Source organism: Camelus dromedarius, chromosome 4 (genome assembly GCF_036321535.1).
Source record: "Camelus dromedarius isolate mCamDro1 chromosome 4, mCamDro1.pat, whole genome shotgun sequence".
Lineage (NCBI taxonomy): Eukaryota > Metazoa > Chordata > Mammalia > Artiodactyla > Camelidae > Camelus > Camelus dromedarius.
In genome coordinates this window covers 41,584,965-41,596,971 of record NC_087439.1, presented here as the reverse complement: position 1 = coordinate 41,596,971, position 12,007 = coordinate 41,584,965, and positions in this window count along the sequence as shown.

Sequence of the window (12,007 nt, the reverse complement as noted above, 5' to 3'; positions counted from 1 at the left end):
GCAATGAAGATAAGCTAAAAATAATTAAAATTTAAAAGCAATAAATAACTTCAAATAAAAACCCCAGACAACTGAAGACATACTTATAACAAAATGTTCTTCACAAAAATTGAAGACATTTCAACTATGTTCTTGTGTTTATGTGCAGTAGGTTTGAAAAATTTGCCAAGGGTTTTGAGGTAAATAGAACTTTAGAAACATAAAACCACTGAATGGATTCTCAAAGTGCCCAGGAAGAGGACAAGCATTCCCAGCATTGCCTGTGGTCTGGCGCAATCTGGCCTCCAATACTTCCCAGGTTTCATGCCAGTTTCTCCTTGCTAGAGGTGTCTCGGCCATTTTGCATTTCCTCAAATTCCACCATACTCCCTGCCTCACAGCCTCGTCCTGTCTACGGATGCTTTATTTATTTGACCTCCAAGTCCTTTTCTGTTACATTTACTAATTTAAAGCTTGCTTATCCTTCAGAAAGCAGCGCAACTAACTTTTTCAGGGGTATTTTTTCCTACCCTGTCAGATTGTATCGTGTTGCCCATGGTAGTTTTGTTCTAATATCCTGTATCTGCACCTCCAAGTACATATTACTATCTGTGTTTATGTACTTGTGTGATTTAGTTAATATCTGTCTCCCTAAGCTCCACGAGTTCAGGGGAAGTGTCTGATTTATGCATCACTCAGACCCCAAAATCTGGTACAATGTAATTAAAGTGTGGACTCCAGACCAGGACCCTGATTCCAGTTCTGTTTCTATCATGTAAACCTCTCTAAGCCTTAGTTTCTTCTTCTGTATAATGGGATTAGTAACAATATCTTCTTTGTAGAATTGTGTTTTTTTGTGTTAAAGAAATAATATTTATACTTATAATATATATACAGATGTATATTTAGTATAATGCATATTAATAATAGTAAATATATGCCAAGTATTTTAAAAATAAATATTCGCTGAAAGGATAGGTAATAAAAATTGATAGAGTCATATATCACAGTACATATCATCAGTGTCCTGATTTTAGTTTAGGAATACTTAATTTCAGGAACCCTTAGTAACTCAGTTTTGAGTCTGAAATCCAACCCTTGGGTGTATATAAAAGGGGAGCCCATGGAAGTTTCCATAGTTCTTCCATCAGTTGGAAAGAAACAGGTTAGCCTATAGCTTAGCCCTGAAAGCTTCTTGAGGGCTGAGATTTTTATTCATCATCAGGTCTTCACTATTAAGTTCTGTGCCAGATGTGTAAAAAGGTGTTCCAAAATGTAACTGAATAAATAACATGACTTCATGTCAATTTACATGTGGGTCCAAGACCAAATGTATAGGTTTTTTTCTATCAGTTTATCTCAATTTATAGGAAATGGGGATTTGTTCAGTAAGAGTAGGTCAGTGAAAGTGGTTATTACATTGACTACTTCAATGAACTTAAATCCTTCCTAAAATCTGAAATGATGAAACAGAGTCTAAATGCTTACACTCTTTTCTGTCAAAGTTCACAGAAAGGCAGAAACCAGTAAATCTCATGAACCAGATACAGTGGGCAGCAAATTGAATGTAAGGTATATATTGAATGTAATACTGTAGTCTGAATACAGATTTTTCTTTTTCTAGAACTGAGAATAAATACACCTAGTAGGAAGAATTTAATATCAGAAGTGAACACTTAATAACACAAGTAGTATCTGGTGCACAGTAAGCACTCTAAAAATACCCATGGAGGAAAGGAACAGATGTGTTTATTTTGACCTCTCTTTCGGGCCTTGATGTTACAGCAGTAGTGAACAGTAACACAGCTTGAGCAAGTACAACCATAAATAGTAAAACAGCGTGAGCACACAATTTGCACAGTACCAAAGGTAAGAGCAGACACGTTTACCACAGAAAGTGTAGATAAAAGTCGCCACCTACTAACTTCTTCTGGAAATATTCAGACAAGCCCACCTAGGGAAAAAAAGAAAGGGAAAAAAAAGAAAAAAGAAGAGAATGTCTGGCATTAGAAGTGCAAGGCTTGCAAATAAAGATTAACCAATTCCCACCTAGCTGGGGGTATTTTATTATTGTTATAGGATGGAGAAATTTTAAGAAATACAGAACTGAATTTTATGTGTACAAAATCACGTCTGTGTACACAAATACACCAAGCACACATACCTGTTTCAGTGCTAAGTCAAGATCAGTGGTGTTTTCTATCCTGAGAAAGAAACCATTTCTGATAAAGGTAATGCAACGGATCAACATAGCATTCCTTAAACACAATATCCTCCTGTGGAAACTGTTAAATGGGGGTGTGTGTTTGTGTGTGCACGTGTGTGCGTGTGTTGTGTGTTGTGTGTTGTGTGTGTACCAGTGAGGAGGGACAGAAGTTTTCTTGCTTTATTCCATCACTTGCTGGGTAGGTGCAAACAAAACTGTGAGACTTGACCAGACTTTCTAAACAGCTTTGTCAAAGAAAAGCAGCCTCTTTCCAATTATTACTTGAGCTATTACGGAAAGGGTGTGGAGAATGAGCTGTCAGAGTATCACATCATTATTCTCTTTCAAAACCCGAACAGTGTATTCCATAAGCACATGGTGAGTATCAACAGAAACTGAAATCATATATTCCTAAGCCAACAGGACTTATTTCATGATGGCTTTAACGACTTCAGTAGTTTTTCAGGCAGGAAAGGATTAAAAGAGAGAGAAAAAAATCAGAGGAAGACAAAAATTGTAAAAATGTATAATGCTAAAAATAAACAGATCAAAAGCATATTGATAAAAGCCATACGGAAATAACAGCAGTAAGCATGGTTTACTTATAATTGTGCAGTTCAATAAAATATGTTAAAGCATTTTACAGAGTTAAACACATATTATTTACTTGTGCACTCAACTGATGTGAAGAATCATGGATTATATTTCTGAAAATGAGAAAGTTGCATTTATAAAACAGAAAATAAACTCCTGGTGCTTTTATGAACCAGGAGTTTTAAAAGCATGATCTCATTTGATTCCAATGACACAGTAAGGTAGATATCCTGACCTCCCATTTACAGGTGGAAAAATGAGATCAGAGACGTTAATAAATTGCATGCACTAACCTAGTAAGGAATTAGAACACAGAAACATCTGGTCTCAAGAATATGTCTCTAACATCTTTGAAAACCTTGAAATCTATAGAGTCTCTTGCCAGTAAATGACATACACACAATATTTTGAACATAAAATGTGTCTACAGATCCCTCCAGCCCCACCCACAGAGTAATAAGAAACCTGTGCCATTTCGGGGTTCCCTAGAGTGAATACTCATATCAAGCCAGGTCGTCATGATTTTTCTTCCTTAGAATTGAAAACTTAATGGTAAACATATATATATCAAGTACTTAGACAAAAGTGGCTTGCTCTAAGATTTTTTTAATGTTTGAACAATTATTTCAAAGGGAAATGTTAAAATGGTTTAAGGAAGATATGATTTGGTACTGTCATCCACATTAATATACAACATGAGAAAAATACAGTAAAGCTCGTATCTTTTCTCAACGTATTAGGATCTCAAGCATATAGTACCAATGTTTAATTATATGAAACTTGTTAATAAATAATAGAACACTATTATGACATTTAAGTGATTACACATCCACAGCAAAAAGTTATTTATTGACATGAAAAGAATTCATAATATGTACTTTACAAGCCAAATTTTTAGTGTGTGTGTAGAAAGAACTTTAGAAAGATACATCAAAATGTTTATAATTTTATTTCTGGAGGCAAGATCATGTCATGTAGGGTTTTTTCCCACTTTCTTTTGCTTATTTCTGTTTTAAAATTTCTATATACTAAATACACTATATACAATTACATAATAGGTTAGCATAGTACATCATTGCTCAAATGTCAATACTTCATGGACATTAAAAATCCTTTGGTTAAAGCCAAAAATTCCTTTATGACTTGGAATCATTTTCAACACAGAGCTATTCCATCAATTTAGTTTGGAGGAGAAATAAAAGTTTTTGGCCAGGAAGGTGAAGTGTGCTCTGTTAAAAAAAGACATTAATCCTGACTCAAGTGTGGGGTGACATCTAGTGAACCATTTCTGCAGACAATTGCTGGGTTCCCTCCTCTAGGGCTCCCTCTCCTGCCTCTTTTCAGCACACAGTCCTCAATATCTGTTCTTTTACAAAGCATGCGTGTTTCCCCAATACAGAGAAGGAAATATCTGAGTCATGTACATATGTATCAGAGATGCCTCATTTTGTGGACCTTGGCAAGAGGGAGCTGTTCCGTTTGCTACGTAAATAACACACACTCCTTTCTGTGGGAAACAATGGTAGAGCTTCAGAGTTTGGATCATGACTCATCTCGCTTTTCATCTGTTAGTAGTTTAATAAGATGACTCCTTATTTGCAGGTAGGAAGTAGGTGTCTCCTACAATCAACAGGTCACAGACCAACTCTCCCCCCAACTAAAAAGCTTGATTTTTGAAGAACAGACAACTATCCCCATGGAGTGACATGAGGCAAAACAAGGAAGTACCTTAATCCCTGGGTTCAAGACAAGTTAGTTAACAGTACTGAAGTTCAAGACTGGACTAGCAGGACCTGCACACTGGATATTCTGTGGTATCACTCTTGTCTAAAAAAAAAAAAAAACAAACAAAACCAAAAAACCTGAGATCCACTAAATTCTACAAAATTCAGAGAGTAGGATGAGGATGGGAAGTGGTGGAAGAGCAAAGGGTAGGAGTCACATGACAAAGCTTTCTAGTTAGTCATCCTAAAGCAGCATTATCATGTGTTATCAATATCTGCTCTAAAACACAAGGTTGGCTGAAGATCCTATAACATGGAAATTCAGATCCTACTCAATAAACGTCAAAGGAATAGAAAAACAGCTTGCCCACTTGCATAAAAATAAAGACAGTAAACCAGCATACTCAAAAATCCACAGTATTCTGGAGATGAAACAAAATTGCCTTGGAGCAAATTTAAGGTATATCCCCATTAAACAAGCAAAACAATAAAGATCCACTGGTGACAGGTTAGGGTAAAAAGGTCCGCTTATATATTTTAAGTGACATAAACTGGTTCAAATTTTCTGCAGAGCCATTTGTGACAAAAGCTATACAATGATTTCTTTCCTTCGATCTAGTAATTTCACTTTGGGGAATAGAGTCCTAGAAAATAATCTAAATGCAAACAAGTAATTTGTTCCAAGTTGTTCATACAAAGCTTTTTTTGAAAAGGAAAATCTGAAGATAATTCAAATGTCCAACAATAAGTAATAGTCTAAGGAAATCGTGTTTAATATCACGGAATACTAGCTGGCCTGGTAAGTTGTGTGGACTATGTTAACTAATTTAATCTCTGATCAATCTCGTGGAGACAGATATTATTTATCCAATTTCAACTCAAGAAATCAATCAAGTTGCTTGTCCTTGGTCACATTTCTGGACAAGTGACAAAGCTGGAATTTGAATCCTGTCTGTGAGTCCAAAATCCATGGCTCTTCAGTACATGATGTTGAACACATTTTCTGAAATTCTTTTTAAAAAAACCAGTCTCATCACATGATCCTCCAAGGTGGATTGATTGGTTGAGTAATTCTTAAAATGTGCTAAAATATATCTTTATAATGTTAACTGGCATAAACTTTTGAAGTTTTAGAGTAATTATGCCAGTTTACATTTACTTAAGACAGCATTTCCCAATCCAGTACATTCTGTGTGTGTTTACACCAGCACATGAGTGTATGGGGCAACAGCTAACAAACCATACAACTCTAGGTCTGCAGAACACAGTCTGGAAAATAAGTGATTTAAACTTTTGTGTTCACTAGACACATTCTTTTGAGGTTAAGTATTAACATTTAAAATATTAAAATTTATGAAAGTTGGTTATCACTACTGTATAAACCTCTATCTGTAGGCTCTCAGAGAATTAAATGTAAATTAGAGAATTACTCGGAGCTTAAAGGGAAATAAATGTATATATACATATTTTCTCTCTTCCTTAAGGTGATAAGGCAACTGTTTAAATATTGGCACAGAAAAACACCAAGGAATCCCTTACGTTGGTCTCCCTCCCTTAAAGAAGCAAGTTCATGGCAATTTGTCCTAGTTCTCCTATAGATAAGGATAATAAAAATTTTGATGTTCTGAGGGCCCAAATACTAGCTGTCAGAGTGGACACTGAGGAAGAAGAAGATGAAGATTCTGAGTCCATAAAGTGGCACATACCGGAAACACTGACCCAGCATGCAAGGAGGTGACTGTGCTGATGGATTTAACTAAATGAAAACTAAGAGCTGGTGTCAAGTCCAGTCAGGAAGCAAGTTCTCACTACTGACTGTGATTCAGAGGACTGATGTTCTTCCCCAAACCCATCACTTTAAGGCCTGTGACAATGGCCATACTAGAGCATTCAGCCTCCATCTCTGGGCCTGAACTTTGTGTTCAAGAATTGCTTTGACAACCAGCCAGCTCTCTTCTCTCTCTTTCTTTCTGTCTCTCCCACCCACCCTCCCTCCCTTTCTTCCTTCCTTCCTTCTTTTTTTTTTTTTTCCTGCTGACACTCAGCACTGTGTAAGTGAGGAGCTGTGGTCTGGGAAAGGGGAGGCAGGATGGACAGGACAGGGGTGGACAGGAATATCTGGGGGATATTCCCGGACATCAGGCATTCCTTCCCTGCAGGTTTAGAGGAAACACCTGCATGGATGAAATCCCCAGAACGCAGCGCTTTCACTGCTAATGAGCAAGGGTAGGAGGGGCGCCCTAGGCCCAGCTGGGCCCCCAGGAAAGCTTCCAGGTCAGGCTTAAGGTCCATGGTCAGAAAGCTTCAGCTGTACCTGCGCATGGGCACGCCGTCCAGGCCTCCCGGGAACTTCTCGAAGTTCCAAGCGACGTCCTTGCGGATACCAGGAGACGAACTTGGGCTCGGTCATGAGGGTAGTGGCGACATCACTGGGCGTGAGCAGAGCCTCGCGAAGGAAGGTGAAGAGTGGGTGCGCCTTGGTGCCATTCACGTCGCACTTCTCAAAGAGCTTGAAGTTGGGCACGAACCTGCCATCAGTGGGACGGACTTGAAGCCCTTCGGGATCTCCTTGTTCTTGGCGTTCTCCTGATGCACAAACTGGTTGCACCAGAAGCCGAGCATGAACAGGGCCCAGGCCGAGTCGCCGCTGCAGCTCATTCTAGGTGTAGTCCGGACCGTTGTGCCTCGGCGACGAGGCCAGGTTCTCTATGGGCGGCCCCTTTCACCGCAGGAAGCCCAGGCTCCTGGGCCCGCTGGCCAGCGCGCGCACGCGCACAGAAGGCGTACACAGAGCGCGGAGCGACGCACCTAGCGCGGGCGGAGGAGAGGGGAGAAGAAGGGAAGGGAAGGGAAGGGAAGGGAGGGGAGGGGAGGGGTGAAGAAGGGAAGGGCGGGGAGGGGTGAAGAAGGGAAGGGAGGGGAGGGGAGGGGACGGGAGGGGAGCCCCGCGGGCTAGAGCAGCCCAGCCAGCCCTTAAACTAACCATCACAAGAGCCATCCATAGATGGCTGGCTGAGGTATTTGGTTAATTCCATAATCGCCATCAGCCTTTCATGGCTCTAGAACTTCTTGTATGGTAAATAAACATCTCCTCTAGGGAAAATTAGTGATTTGTTATGCAAATATAAGTTTAAGACCGGTGCCAAAGGGCTATTCTCATCCCTGCCAGCCAGGAATGAGAATTCAGCCTCCCATGTTAGAATTCTGGTGCTGTCTCTGGAATGCTCTAATATTTTTCTCTTAGGTGGACCCTACTGTGACCATGTCCCTAAGCATGTCCAGCAAGTGGTGCTTCGTTCTGTCAATATCCTAATCTCCTCTACTGCTTACCTCTGAGTCCCCAGAATTGAAGGGACTTTAGTCTTAGAGACACAAGCCACTTTGTCTGGAAACCCTTGGGCTGGCCAGGGAAATTGACACCTGAACAGAAATCAGCTTTGGTACTTAGGATACAATTAACTAAGGCTCTAGGTTTCCTCTTCTGTAGCCAGCACATCACTATGGGACTGAGATGGGTTTTCACTTCTCTTTAGTTACTGATACTGAACATCCTGGGGTGTATGACAAGGATTGATGTGAGCATTAGAAGAGAATTTACCTTACATCTGGAACCACTGCAGTTTCCCCCAGGTGCCAACACCACTGTGTGGAGATGGACTGGGATAAGATATCTTTGTGCCCACCTCCCAGATCAATTTAATCAGAATTCTTTGTTGAGCACTGTTTTTTGTTTGTTTGTTTGTTTTTAAGTTTCTTGGATAATCTGAGCTGAGGACCACTGATAGTCATCTTTATTAAACATTTGAAGAGTGCCTTGGGATGTGTTTTGTGATTTAGGCCTTCCTTAATCTTTGTATGAGTCATACTCTCATCTTCAGATTTTAGCCCTTTCTGGTTTGGTTGATCCTTTTTCCAGTCTTGGGTAGTTTGTGAAACAAGGACAGAGCATGCTGGACCATTTGGATATAAAATCCCTACAGTGGATTTTATCTCAGGAAATTTTATCTAAGGAAATAGAAACCTTACTTTTTATGAGAAAGTTCTACTTGATTTCACCAGTGATCTATTGGAAGTTTCTTGAGCCTTTAGAGAAAAAACACTTTAAATGCAGAAAACAAAATGCAATGTAATATTATAAATGCAGGAGAGAGATTATTCTTGCAATTTTAGTAGATAATTTTCTCTTTCTCTAAATTATAAATAATCCCTAAAGCATTCATCAAAATAATAATCTAATAGAAGTAGTATAATATTTATCAATTCCCTAGCATTAACAAAATTTTAACTGAAATTCAAAGGTGGCTATGTTATTCTGCACAAAAGATCTTGGGGTTATTAAGAAATGCAATGAACATAAATAAAACATTATTCCTCTACCTTGCCTGTCAGATGTTGGACCACATCACCTACTCAAATAAAGCCTTGTTGCCACTTTCTAATCCACAAAACAGATGCCTTCCTGCTTCCATGATCAAAGATATAAAACAGTTTCCAGACACCCCAACTCCACAGAGAACATGCTTGTAAACCTCATTCCTGACGTCTTAGGAAAATATCTACATCAAGTCACCAGCACCTATGGTTGAAGAGCTGGAGTTTTGTCTAAGATCCAGGATGGTCTTAGGCAAGTTTTTACATTAGTCTGAACTTGAGTTTCCTCAGCTGTGATATGAAAGTTTGGTCTAACCACATTTTGAGAACTGGTAGCTCATGGACTAATTTTGGCCTGAGGATATGTTTTATTTGACAAACAGTGCTTTTTTTTATGTCCATCAGTTGCCAACATTTGAAAATTGTGATGCTACTGAATAGCAACATGTAAAAGAATGAAACTAGAAATTTTCTCACACTATATACAAATATTAACTGAAAATGGATTAAACACTTAAATGTAAGACCGGAAAACATAAATCTCCTATAAGAAAACATAAGTAGTACACTGTTTGACATCAATCTTAGCAATATTTTTTTGGATCTTCTCCTCAGGCAAGGGCAAGAAAATCAAAAATAAACAAATGGGACCTAATTAAACTTCAAAGCTTTTGCACAGTGAAGGAAATCATCAAAAAAATGGAAAAGCAACCTATTGAATGGGAGAAGTTATTTACAAATGATATGCCTGATAACTAGGGGGTATATTAAAAAAAAAAAACTCTTATACAACTCAATACCAGGAAAACAAAGAACCTAGTTATAAAATGGGCAGAGGATCTGCACAGGCATTTTTCCAAAGAAGACATCCGAGGGCCAACAGGGACATGAAGAGATGCTTAACATCACTAATCATCAGGGAAATGCAAATCAAAACCACAATGAGTTATTACCTCACACCTGTCAGAAAGGCTATCATCAAAAGGACAAGAAATAACAAGCCTTGGTGAGGATGTGGAGAAAAGGGAACCTGAGTATACTGTTAGTGGGAATGTAAATTGTTGCAGCCACCATGGAAAACAATATGAAGGTTCCTCAAAAAACTAAAAATAGCCCTACCATAGGATCAAAGAATTCCACTCCTGGGTATTTTTCCAAAGAAAATGAAGACACTAACTTGAAAAGATATAAGTACCTCTATGTTCATAGCAACATTATTTACAATAGTTAAGATATGGAAGCAACGTAAGTGTCTATCAATAGATGAATGGATAAAGAAGATGTGGAATACACACACACACACACACACGCACACACACAATGGAATATTGCTCAGCCTTAAAAAAATGAAATCTTGCCATTTGTGACAACAGGGGTGAACCTGGAGGGTATTATGCTGAGTGAAATAAGTCAGACAGAGAAAGATAAATACTGTATGTTTTCACATATATGTGGAATCTGAAAAAAAAACAAAGAACAAATATAACAAAACAGAAACAGACTCACAGATACAGAGAAGAGGTGGTTATCACAGGGGAGAGGTGTGGGGGAAGGGACGGAATAGGTGAACAGGATTAATAGGTACAAACTGCCAGTTATAAAACAAATAAGTGAAAGGGACATAATGTGCAGTATAGGGAATATAGTCAATATTTCATAACTTTGTATGACATGTAATCTAGAAAAATTGAATGTTGTACACCTGAAATTAATGTAATATTGTAAGTCAACTATACTTTAATTTTTTAAGTTTAAAAATAAATATTAAAATTGAGATGTTTGCATAAAAATCAATTTTTGAATTTTCTTGAAGAAACTGGCAGAACCAGCCTGCATTCTTTCTTGGCAATAATTGCCTGGAGCCGAACCTGCACGTCGCCTTGTCACCTTTAGACGCAGCTCGTGTTCGTGGGGACACCGCAGTCCTCAGCAAGCCCACTGCGCTCACTGCAGTGTTGCCAGGCTCCCAGAGCCCCGGAGGTTGCAACCTGTGGTCTCATAGTCTCTTAGGTCCCTTCCAGTTCTGAAATCCTGAGTCTCCTTTTCCTAAAACACCAAGACATAGAGCAGGAGAGGATAAGAAGTGGGTGGAAAGCAGAAGAACAGGATGAGGAGAGAAGGGCACTCTTTTCTTCCACGTTCTGATTGAGTGTGGGTGTATAATTTCCCTTGGATAAACAATCACTTCAAAAATTTTCTCCATAATTTCAGAGCGGGTGGAGAGTGAGAAAAACATCCAAACACCACTGTCTTGTTTACCAGGTGATGTGGAACTGAAAGAAACAACAAGGCAGAAAGGTAGCTACTGAATTTAATTTTTGTTGTTGTTTTAAAACGTAGGTTAGTTTCCCTTTAGATTCTGAAAATCATGATTTTCAGAATCTGGAAAATTCAGAAATGTAGAAAGCCATATCAAATTAACACAATTCAATTCAAATCTCCAGGGGCATAAAATATTTTATCTCAGTTTATTATAACAAGCATTTGTTGAGCACCTATGTATGTGTTAGTTACTACAAGGGATACAAAGACAAACCAAAGATTTGAACTTTAGGAAACACATAATGTACGAGGAGGAAATAATACAAGTACATACACCATTGATACAGGGCAATAAGGTACAACTGGTAAAAGAAAAATACGAAACACAGTCATTTCAAGGTCTATAATTCAGAGAAAGTTGCCAATGAAACAATATAAAGAATTTTATAATTTCCAGTACAAAGAGAAGAGAAAACATTTTCAAATTTTCACTGAGTTATAACAAAGAATGCAAATTCAAAAAATAATTGATTAAAACAGAACAATTGCCTATCAAAGTGATGCATAGATATGATTGTTTTAATCAAAATTATTCCAAAGCAAAAAATACTAAAACACTGCAAAAACAAGCAGAAAATGGAGCCCATCCTCAATCACGTTTATAGTAGAAATGCACTTAGATTTCACAGCTTACTGGAAGAACATCATACTTTGACCCTGACTTCGTGGGACCTACAACTGAAAGTAATTACCATAATTTAAAATACCTCTGAAAGATTTTCATTCTCATATAGGTCATAAACCCACCAGAAGATGATTTCAGTACGTTATGAATAATTCTTGAGAGAAAAATGATCATGTCCAGACATAC